Source organism: Cardiocondyla obscurior, linkage group LG23, assembly GCF_019399895.1.
Source record: "Cardiocondyla obscurior isolate alpha-2009 linkage group LG23, Cobs3.1, whole genome shotgun sequence".
Taxonomy (NCBI): Eukaryota; Metazoa; Arthropoda; class Insecta; order Hymenoptera; family Formicidae; genus Cardiocondyla; species Cardiocondyla obscurior.
Window position 1 is genome coordinate 282,311 of NC_091886.1, and position 12,757 is coordinate 295,067.

The following is a 12,757-nucleotide window of genomic DNA, read 5'->3' on the forward strand; positions in this document are numbered from 1 at the left end:
ATCACTATATCCAAACGTTGTGTTAGCATATGGGTTGTATGTATGAGTTTCAATTTTAACAATACTATTGTCAAAGATCGGCTTATCATCAATAATCAATATATCAGCCATTTTAGATGTTGCGCACAATGAAACTCAATGATTTTAAAAATTCTACGTTTGATGTAGTAAGTTTTTTCTTCAATAATTGAACTCCTTTGGTGGAAGCTGCGTATTTAGTTTGTCTCACGTTCGATGTTTTATTCAAAACGAGCATCTCACACTAAAGTCGTCTCCGCACATGCAGTCTCACGGTAATTTCTTCGCCACGAAAATCAAGCAATCGTCCGTTCTGATCTACAATGCGAATCGTCAAATCAGTAACGCTTCGTACGACGACTGGAAGGTAAATGATCTGTGTTGGAGTTTCAGATATCTTATATCCAGGTGGAACCTTAGGTGAAAATTCATGTATTGTATGTACACGTTTTCCATTACTGTATGCACCCCCCGTTACACTGCATTCAATGCGAATAACATTTACATTGATAATTTGTATCGGTGCGTCCGATTCATGCCAACGTAACGGCTCGAGTATGCGATCTGATGAAAATCCTAACAACGATCCAATGTTGCATGGTTTGGTGAAATTTATTTGATAAATACACTTAATCTCGCTTTTCATCGTATTGTTATTAGCTTTAATCGTTAAAGGATAATCTTTTTCATCATTACCATATGAAATCGCGTTCTTTGCAACATCATTGATATGAAGCTCGTCGAGCGTACGTTTTAGATATTCGGCAATATCGCACAGTTCATACGAGCCGTCGGGAATGGTAATACTTTCTCCATCATTATCATCATCGGCATTATTGAAATAGAATGTATTATTTGATGAGTTTACATTAGGAATTGTAAAATACGTTTCAAAATCAGCCAGCCCGAGTTCATATTCTCCATCGCTTAAATCTATAGCGGAAAGTAGCTCACCGCGAGGATACTACTTTTGCCCGATAACGTGAGCGTCAGCGACATGTTTGATACTGAGTTTACAGCGCATAATGTTTGTTCTTAAATTGTGTATCAATCGTCTGTAGAAACTGTAGACACAATTGCCCACAGTTGTTTTGATTATATCGTTGATATGGTAAGCGATTATATTCAATTTGTGTTGCATCATTCCCCAGATATCGAGCAAGTTCTTGTGGCGGTCGAAGATTACCAAAACTATCAAAATACATAGCGCGATTTCCTCTTTTCGCATATGCCACCCAGTGGGTACCTAATCCTTCAACTTTATCTAAATTCACAATACCGCTCTCGTTTTGATGTATTCCCCTAATCGGTAAAGTGTCACGCATAAAAACGCCTCTAAAATATGGAATGCGCATGTGTTTCGCTAATTGTCGCAACTGTATATCGGTAGTAGCACCTTTGGGAAGTTTCAACGTCTCATCGGCGTTTTTTTTTTCCTTTCTTATTTCCATTATTTTTTCGAACTCCACCACCACGTTTGTATGGAGCGAGATAAACACCGCGACCTTCCATGGCGTAATTGTGACGTTTCATTTCTTCAAGTTGGCGTTGTGAGGCTTTTTTATCATTTACAGCTTTTGCGATTCCTGCGGCTCCACCAGCGAGCGAACCGATAGCACCCAGTAAGGGCAGAAGCGGTATAACGCCACCACGTTTTGCTATCGGAAGTGTTCGTTTCTTCACCGTTTTCTTCTTCAGCGTATTCTTCCTCGCTACACATAAGCCCATACCAAGTTTCGTTTTTGCTTTCATAGCTGCCCATACGGTCGTGGCTGCGGCCTTTTCACCAAAACTTGAATCTTCTGCGTTAATACGTTGCAGCGCTTTATTGGCAAGAATATTGTCAGCCACGTGGCGCTCTGCGAGATTGTTGCTACGTAAGTAGGCTATATCGTGATCGCGACAAGCCGCATCCAACGGATTAATTCCACGATCTCCTCTGGCAAATCGTTCGTTTAATCGAGTTCCTGGGCCGCAAAACTGGTACCCTGGTATGTGCAATTCAAACGGAAGTGCGTTAATCGCTCTGTTTAACAAGCCTCGCCCATTTTTCTCAGACATTCAATACAGTTTTTTATTAATGGCGCAGGACCGTCAACATGCGTTTCATAACTCAATAAATTATAATGTTTTAAACATCGACGGTATTGCCGAACATCTAAATCAGCCTTTAAGTGTTCAGGAAGCTTATTCCACAAATAGTCAATATGTTGCAAAAATCGTTGCAATAAGAATATTTTCGGAATATGCTGTAGTTGTTCAGCGGTTAAATCACAGATATTACAATCGTCCGACAGCAACAAAAACATAGTGAATACTGAGCGTTTAATTTTTATGCACACAACTATAAATATATCAGCATGGATGATATTGATCTCATTTAGAAGGTAGAATGCGGTTCATACAGCAAGCGCCACCATTCAAGGTGGTGAATTTCGATGACAAGTTATTATCCGAGTGTGTGTTACATAGACATGGAAACATGTTACCGAGTTCTATTCGCGCTATCATTTGTGGTCCATCAAATTGCGGCAAAACTAATGTATTAATAAGTCTGTTGGAAAGTCCGCATGGTATACGATTTGAAAACGTTTATGTATACTCGAAATCGTTGCAACAACCAAAATATCAGTATTTGAAAAAGATATTGGCACCAATAGAAGAAATTAATTATTTCACATTTTCAAATAATATTGATGTTGTTCCACCGAGCGAAGCACTTCCGAATTCTATATTTATTTTTGATGACATAGCATGTGATAAGCAGGATGCGGTAAGAGAATACTTTGCAATGGGGCGACACGCGAACGTTGACAGTTTTTATCTTTGTCAAACGTATGCGAAAATACCGAAGCATCTTATACGTGACAATACGAATTTTTTAATTCTATTTAAACAAGATGTTACAAATATGAAACATATATATAATGATCATGTTAACACTGATATGTCATTCGAAGATTTTGATAAATTGTGTCGAATATGTTGGCAACAAAAGTATGGATTTGTGGTGATTGATAAGGACAGTGCTATTTCAAACGGTCGCTATAGAAAGGGATTTAACGACTTCGTGGTATCATAATGTAATCAGTTGTTGTTGATACACCGATTGATAACTGTCAAGCTCAATATGAATAACAACAGTGAACTTAAAAATCGAGAGATAATTGCGAAGAAAATTGCTCAAACGAGCGATTCGATTCGCAAAAAGTATCATGCCATGAAGACGGGAAAGATGGAAGAAGATATCGCGTTGGAGCGACATTTTAAACCCATCGTTGAGCCTCTTAAACAGATTGTGGAAAACACCGTTGGAAACAACGAAGTTGAATCAGCCATATCAAAGAACGACTCATATTTTCTGGAAAAAAGATGTTTAACACCAAAACAAAAACGATTAATTACGGCATCTCCAATATCATTACCTGAAGAAAAAGAAGAAAGTAGATCGACACCAAAACGGAATCGATTAATAAATACATCGCTGATATCTTTATTGGGAGAAGAAGAAGATGAAAGTAGATTGACACCAAAACGAAAACGATCAAATGCAACGTCACCGATAACAGCATCGACTCCAATTAAATCAGCGTTAAAACAATCACGCACCATACCGTCCACATTAAACGAGACGCCTAAGTTCGCGCAACAACGAAATTTTTCATCAAGGGAACGTTCACACTCACATTCCATTGAAGACGTTTTCGATACCGCAGACGAACCGTTGGTAACATCTATTCGACAAAAGTTGCGAACATCAGAAGGTTGGAAGACTCTTCAAACTCATTATGGACCGTTGGGACAAAAGTATCTAGGCGCTGTTTTAAGCGGAAAAAAATCTATTAACATCGATAGCGTTTACGGAGTTTATTTCAACGACAATGGAACGATGATTGGCAACAAGCGTGTTGATTTAGATAAAAATGATAATATATTGATAGATGGTAAAAAGTATCCTGGAACAGTGGGACTTTACGAATTGATTTTTATGAGATTTCCCGATGAGAGCAGTTATACTGATACCGATAAAGAAAATTATAAAAGTATACTCATGGCAACGAATGCACATAAACGTGACTACAATTCTCAAAATCAAGTAAAGAGTAACAAAGGTCACAAATATAAGAATATAATCGCTCCTGTGCTGAGTAAAAAAATTGGACAAGGTATACCATACGCTGTAACATTAAACAATAATAAAATCGATTATGTTCATTGGGATGATCCAAACGAGCTCGTAGATCGTCTTCGATTGCTCGAAGCCTCACGCTATGCAGGTCATAACGCTCACGACAATGAGATTTTATCAATTATTGAGGAACTTCGCGAAGTGGGGCTTATTATAAATTGAAGTATGCATACACAATTTAATCATTTGATATCGAAATGCCGATTAACAAGTTTGGAACATTGCTTAAAGATGGTGGAGGAAGCAATACTAATCAACATTATCGATATAATGCGTTAGTTAGAAATTACGTGCGCGATAACGCTCTTTGTGTAACATCCACCGATTACGACGCGCGATCACACAAAATTAAGCATGTAGCTGAACCTTTGGACGATGATGATGCTGTCAACAAACAATATGTTCAACAAAATTTACAGATTTTAAAGAATGAAATTGTGGAACTTAATAATAATGTTCAACAGAATGTGTTGAATTTAAAAGATCAACTAAATGAACTGAATAAGAAAATGGAAATACTACAGAGTAGTCTACAGGTTGTGGTAAACTCGCTTCGCAATAAATTTATTCGCGGTGAACAGAATTAAACAGCTGCCGTTGCCGTTTGCTGTTCCCGTTGCCGTTCCCGTTGCCGTTGCCGTTGCCGTTGCCGTTGCCGTTGCCGTTTTCTATTGTTAATACCGTTTTGTTATCGTTTTCGGTGTTGCTATTGTTCATATTTATGAAAAAAAATTTTTTTAATAGTGTGGTAAATCTCATAGCTTTAAAAATGCCAAAGAAAATAAGCTCAGAAAAACTACAATTGGTAAACGAATTGCATACACCGGCGAGAAGAAATTTTTCTCGAAGGCGTGTCATAGTGCGCGGGTATGATGACTTGTGGCACGCTGATGTGGTCGAGATGCGCCCATACACACGTGTCAACCAAGGTTACCACTACATATTCACCGTTATCGATGTGCTGAGCAAGCATGCATGGGCTGTACCATTAAAGACAAAAAGCGGTATCGAAGTTGCAACAGCGATTGCAAAGATCTTTCGCAATAATAAAAGATGTCCGAATAATCTTCAAACTGATAAAGGAAAAGAATTTTACAACGCAAACGTACAAAAACTCTTAAAAAAACATAATATTAACCATTATTCTACATACACTGTAATGAAAGCGTCAGTTGTCGAACGATTTAATCGAACGCTTAAAAACGCTATGTGGAAAATGTTTACACTCAATGGAAATTATAAATGGCTTGATTCACTGCAGCAGCTTGTTTTGGATTATAATATGCGAAAACATCGAACTATTGGTATGCGACCTGTCGATGTTACCCCTGCAAACGCAGGCAAACTCTTGGCAACGGTCTACAGCCGCATAAAGATTGCTGCTCCAGCACGGTTTAAAACTGGTGATTCAGTACGTGTTAGCAAATTCAAAACAATATTTGAAAAAGGCTATACACCAAATTGGACTACGGAAGTATTTACAATCGTCAAAGTGCAAAAAACTAATCCTGTGACATACTTGTTGGAGGATTCTTGTGGAAAACCTATCGCTGGAGGATTCTATGAACAGGAATTGCTTCACGTAAATAATCCTGATGTATATCTTGTCGAAAAAGTGTTACGAAAACAAGGAAATAATGTTTATGTAAAGTGGCTGGGATTCAATAATTCACATAACTCATGGATATGCAAGAATAACGTTTTATAAGAATTTTATATAATTAAAAATTTTTTTATTAACAATATATAATGTATAATGTATAATATATAAAAAATTTTTTACAACGGTATTTTATAATGCCCCCATGGTAATGTTTCAATAGAATCCTGTATAATATATCGTTTATCATCATATGGACTTAAAGCAGTTTTTTCCTCACGTATAGTATACACTTCGTGCAGCTTAGATCTTATACATGTTTGCTGACGCGTCATTTCTATTTCCTCCTTCAAGCATCGTGTGTAATCATCAAACGTTATCTTCTTGGCGACAACATTACTCTTAACACCTTTAATCTTTTTGTATCTTTTTTACCATTTACTCGTAATGCATACATTTTTGCTCGAAGTCCAATAAATTCAGTCATGATCGCTCCATTGTTTTCATCTTTCATCAAACCTGGTACTTTTTTATTGACTTGTGGAATACCATACACATTGTCACAAGCGTAATCACTTGTATCAAATCTATTAATATCACGTTTCATAATCTCATAAACATCTTCACACTCTATATGATATATAAGACTGTCTGTGTCAGTATACATAATTTTACATTTATTTTGATAAAGAGGTTGCATGTACTCATGATGAAATTCATATAAACATGTTTTAGATATGTCCAGAATGCACATTCCAACATAGATCGGTTTATTAAATTTCACTTCAAGTTTGCGCATTTCAATCGCTACCAGATTTTCGGCGAAAATGCTACGACTATGAAAATTCGGTTTCGAGATCAATGCCTCAGCACCAAATCTGCCCTCCCAATGTGTTACGAGCCTTACATCAACATGATTACGCACGTTCTCCATAGTTTTTCCAAATACTGCATTATTCATTAATTTATACAAGTTTTTTTCAAAATCATTTTTTGCAAGCGTTCTAAATTTGGTATTAAGTTCTATATAAACACGTAGCCATGGGGATTGTTTAAATTGTAATATGCGATGTATTTTTGTAAGATGCAGTCCATGATTAATACATTGCTGTAAATTGCGATAATGAATGATGTAACGCTTCTTATCATATAAGGTTGCGAGAAGCTTGTCCTGCCGCTTACCGGGTGGCTTATCGCGCGTTGGACAGAATGGTAGGTCGGCATGCGCATCGTGTAAACGTTGTGAATACTCTAAATCAACCTCGAAAATATAACCATTGGGTGAGTCTGGTGGCACACTCATCACATCGAAATTAGAAACATTGTCAACCCATTGAAAATCGGCATATGGTAGCGGTTGACACATCGCCCATCCATACAAATTATTAACATCAAAATACATTAAATATGTTGATGATTTTGATGAATCATATGACTGCATATATTTATTATTGGCACATGCATATCTGCTTGAGCATTGACTTAAACCACCGCGTATACCGCGTTCAATAAACATAACCATATCAATGTCAGTAAGAAGTTCAAATTTTACACCCGTGTGTTTTAACATCGCGTCCCACGTAAAACCTGGTAAGGTGTAATAATATGCGGGATCAAGTTTGTAACTCACTATACAGCTGTCTCTAAAGTTTTCAAATATGTCAGCTAATAACAAGACATCAGTTTTTAAATACAGATCACTGTATTCTCCGAGCGTTTGAATTGAGAATCGTTGCCAGATATCTATAGCGTGTGCATAATCATTTTCGGATACTGTATCATCAGTCAATGAGCTGTAAAATGATTCACGTGGAGGCAAACATACATCTTCCAATTTTTCAATACTGTCAACATATTCATATGGAAAGACTCCTTTACGTGTTAATAAATCAAAATTTTCATTAGTTAGATTAGAAAATTCATATCGCGACACTTGCAATTTATCTTTACTTAGAAATGATGCTAACTTCTCAAGACTTGTATTTAGAAATTTAAATGAATCAATAAACCTTAATTTTATACAATTATTTCTATTATCGGTGGTGCTTTTAACATTTTTTGTAAATGATATATATTTCTCTTTCGTTATGGGAAGCAGTTCTATAGTTCCTTCATAGGCAGTTGCAATTTCTTTGATAATAAAATGTGCATCGTAACCCGATAAATTATGAAAAACTATGGGAATACAATTCGAATCCATATAATTTATATTACAATTTGAATGTGCTGGTCCTCTATATCGACCGGTTAAGTGACAGTGATCGCGGACTCGTATGTCATCTGATACAAATGGTTTTTCACATATGTGACAATGTGTAGCTTTGTTAAAATTTTCCAACTCGTCTCGTGTAAAATCAGCCATGGGTACATTAGCTGATAAAATTGTTTTTACATTATGCGCTAAATTTTTAAGTTCCTCGGCGAACCATGCAACACAGTTATTACCGCGATGAAACCGATACATTGATAGCGACTTATTGTATGAACAGCATACATAATACCCTATGCTAAAAACCTTATGATGTTGGTGTGCGCATGTAGATGTGGTGGAGTCAGCATTCGTTTTTTCTAGGGTACATTCCAAATCAGCATATACCACAAATGGAACTCGTTCCTTTCTAGTATAGTTGTCAAAACTTAACCATTTGTTTTCATCACATGGTAATATAATTGCGCACTCATTAATTTTTCCACAATCTACGCTGTGTACCATTAATCTTTCACTTGAACTAAAGTAATGTAAGCATCTGGAATAAAGAATATAAATGCATTAAAAATTTTTTATTGTATAAAAGAAAAAAAACATTTTTATTTACATTTTATACTTACCGATCACAAAAATATTTCTTACTCTTTGTTTTACTAAGCTGTGAACTTATAAGACGTGATAAATTTTTTATCAATGAAAAATGTCCAACATCATTATCTCGCTGTGTGTACAACAAATGAATGTGTCTCTCTCGTACTTTATCTGTGAGTTGTATTGGTAGAATTTTTTTCTTCTCAATCGTATATATGTTGATGGAAATATTATTAAGATTTTCAAATTTTTTAACATGTTTCATAGTTATTGGAAACTCAATACCTTCAAGATTTAACACTGTTGCATAATGTGGATATGATATTATTCGATCCACATGTTTCTCGGCTGGGTATAGAGCGGCTACCACTGACCATGCGAAACATGCATTGTCAGCAGATTGTATATTTATCACAGCTCTTTTCATTTTAATTTCCTGTGGTAATATCACATGGCACCCAGCATGTAATGGATTGTGTTTATTTACATTTATCATCAAATTATGTATACGCGACAGTGCCCACCCGCTGTCACGTTCTTGAAATTCATCCAAGGATGTGAGAATAGGCTCGATAATGCGTGACTCGTACCACTCTTGTAGATCACTTGAACGAAAGAGTTTACAGTTTTTGTGCACACACTTTTATTTGCAGTTTTATTGTTAGCTACAAATTCACCATTAAATACAACATTAATTTTTATATTGTTATGTTTATGCATAACATTTTGCACATGTTTTAATACAATGTCTTGCGCATCTTCCAGAAATTTGCGAGGCTCGATATAGTTTGAATTAATTACCACACCAGTTAATATGCGGCTTTCAAAAGCTGTGTCAATTTCACGCCATCGAAATCCTTTATTTTTTGTATTATGTCCAGCACCCACATGAATGAAACGTTGTTTTGTTAAATCTCTTAAACTTTCGATACGTGCAATACATGCAACTAGTGATTGCTTCGCACCGATTGATAATCTTGCGCGTTTATTTCGCCCCTGGTCCTCCAATAATTCGATATATTCTTCACATTGCTGATTCCATGCATTAAATTCTTCTAAAGTCAATCGATCTGCTTGCGCTGTCAACTGTTGCTCTCGTCGATCCATTTTATTCTCGAGATTTCAATATGTTAAATGATAAAATGTGATGTATGCTCCACAGTTTTATATGCGATATATGACAAACTGCTACGTTTACATTTTTAAGTAAGTTCAATGAATTCATAGCGATTATGTCAGCATTTTTAAGTATTAACCTTCATAACGATGGAGAACAGATGAAACACTGGAAGCCGCCTGATAATTTTATATTTTTTCTAATGTTAGCAGTTTTGCACGTGCATATTGTGATAAGTGACATACATGTGGTGTCTACAAATTTTTGCTTAGTATTTTTTTCAGCACATGTGTATAGCTGCGCCTACAAATTTGCGCTTCTGATGCAATCTTCATAACATTATCGCCTATATAAAATCACTGTTTTTTTCATTTTTAGACTAAACGCTTGTAATCCACACCATTGCCTGAGATAACTGGCACGTGTGGCGTCTGCAAATCTTGCAATCTTTATATGATATTATTTTTATTACATTTTAATAGCGGCGCCTACAAATTTGCGCTTCTAATGCAATCTTCATAACATTATCGCCTATATAAAATCACTGTTTTTTTCATTTTAGACTAAACGCTTGTAATCCACACCATTGCCTGAGATAACTGGCACGTGTGGCGTTTGCAAATCTTGCATTTCCAATGCAGTGCGGTAGCACGTGTGGTATCCGCAAATCTTGCAATCTTCATATGATATTATTTTTATTACATTTTAATAGCGGCGCCTACAAATTTGCGCTTCTGATGCAATCTTCATAACATTATCGCCTATATAAAATCACTGTTTTTTTCATTTTAGACTAAACGCTTGTAATCCACACCATTGCCTGAGATAACTGGCACGTGTGGCGTCTGCAAATCTTGCATTTCCAATGCAGTGCGGTAGCACGTGTGGTATCCGCAAATCTTGCAATTTTTATATGATATTATTTTTATTACATTTTAATAGCGGCGCCTACAAATTTGCGCTTCTGATGCAATCTTCATAACATTATCGCCTATATAAAATCACTGTTTTTTTTTCATTTTAGACTAAACGCTTGTAATCCACACCATTGCCTGAGATAACTGGCACGTGCGGCGTCTGCAAATCTTGCATTTCCAATGCAGTGCGGTAGCACGTGTGGTGCCCGCAAATCTTACATTTCTGATGCAATCTTTATGATGTCATTTTTTATTTTAAGACTAATGCTTGTGATCCCCACTATTACCTACAAATGTGATCTATATATATACCATCGGGTGACAGTTCACTAAATTTATATTTCGTGTTAAGAGAATATGGCTGATTTAAATGCTGTAAATGACAATGGAGAATTAATGGATTTATCTGATGAGGACGATATTGGATTGCCCAACGATAGTGATTATATGAGTGATCAAAGTAAAGATCTTGAAGATTGTATTTCTCGAAAAATAGATTCACCACAACTTTTCGCGCTTAATGGACGTACTAAACATTGTATGTTGTCTTTTTATTATTGCACACCTAGTGAAGCTATTGCAGTATGTGCACCATGTATGATTAATTTAGCTGATGTGGGTGGGCCAATGATTGCCATTCGCAAACATGAAATTGATAGTCAAAACGCATTATGTGGTAGATCATGTGGTAATTGTGGACTTCCAATGTATATGATAATCCATGCAACATGTGTCCTGTGTGTGTTGCCTAGGAATAAAACTTACACAATTTGAAGATTTAATCCCCCCACTTAATTGATGCATTTCTTATTAGTGGTGGGGATATATATATAAAAAGAATCTCGGAACAATTATATCGCATTAAATGTAACACGCGCATCAAACTGATCTGTTATTACCGTTCTTAATGTGATGGATTTTTACGTGCCAACTGATACAAATATGGAATTTAATGTGCCGGCTAATACATCATATGCGAGTAATATGAATTATTACACGCCAGCTAATGCATCTAGCACATCGTGTGCGAATAATGAGTGAGTATTAATTTTTCTAACTAAAAAATTTTTTAATAAAAACTTTATATGGTCATTTTTTTGTTTTTACACTAGCTCATCTAAAGATCATGCAATCCGTATTCTATGTAAGCGATATGCATTGACCGCCACGAGTTATAAATATTTAGAAATTGGTGTTAATGTTGGAACACCTAGTTTTGTGGAAATTATTATTGGCGATAATCGTGGATTGGAAATGTCGCTATCTCTCGAGGCTTGGAAATCACTCTGCGAGTATCGCGCAAACATTTTAAGTTTGCTCCACAATGACTTTAAAAATCTTCAAGACTTCGTGTACCTCGGTGCGTTGACAGCCAGACTACGCAACTTTAATGGCATGGATGTCCTGCGGTTTGAATCAGCTGGCAAATGCTTAATGATGATGGAATCAACATTTCTTAAAATGATTGATCTTGATGAGTGTGCTACATTAGCATTTAATAAATTAACATCTTTTCTTAAAATAATTGATTCGAAATTTGTACGATTTGCTAGCATCGCTTCCACTGCTAAAACTCGTGACGAGGTTGTAAGCGCGATACATGCTAGCGATTGCTATGATGGGAATCAAATTATTGATTGTGAGCTGCTAGCTCTAGTATTCGGAGCGCGAAAGTAATATTATATTTTATTATATTATATTGTATTATATTATATTATATTAAAAACATTTTTTTATTGTCATCAAAATATACAAATAATGTTATATTTTATAATAAATATATATAATTTAAATATTTATATTATAAAATTTTTTATTGTTGCATTTTTTTTCCCCAATATCCATGAATTACTGATTGATCTCATACATATTTTTTTAAAAAACTCAGAATTAAATGTAAAAAGATTTGCGTAAGTATATGTCACATTTTCGGGATACATCTTTTAAATGAAATAATTTCTTAATCTCATTGTGTGATAGAATGCATCTTTTAAATGAAATAATTTCTTAATCTCTCATTGCGCGATAGAATGCATCTTAAGTTTCAAACGTGCTAAACGCTGTAAAAAGATTTTCATGAGTATATGTCACACCTTCGGGACTGCTGTTGATAAAA

The 12,757-nt window shown here is 35.6% G+C and overlaps 3 pseudogenes; 1 reads left to right on the plus strand and 2 right to left on the minus strand.

The window, feature by feature from the left end:
• The first annotated feature begins 964 nt into the window (after positions 1–964).
• On the plus strand, positions 965–5,370 carry LOC139111190 (uncharacterized; annotated as a pseudogene).
• A 407-nt stretch (positions 5,371–5,777) lies between these two features.
• Positions 5,778–8,602, minus strand: LOC139111188 (uncharacterized; annotated as a pseudogene).
• Positions 8,552–12,427, minus strand: LOC139111189 (uncharacterized; annotated as a pseudogene).
• Positions 12,428–12,757: the final 330 nt, after the last annotated feature.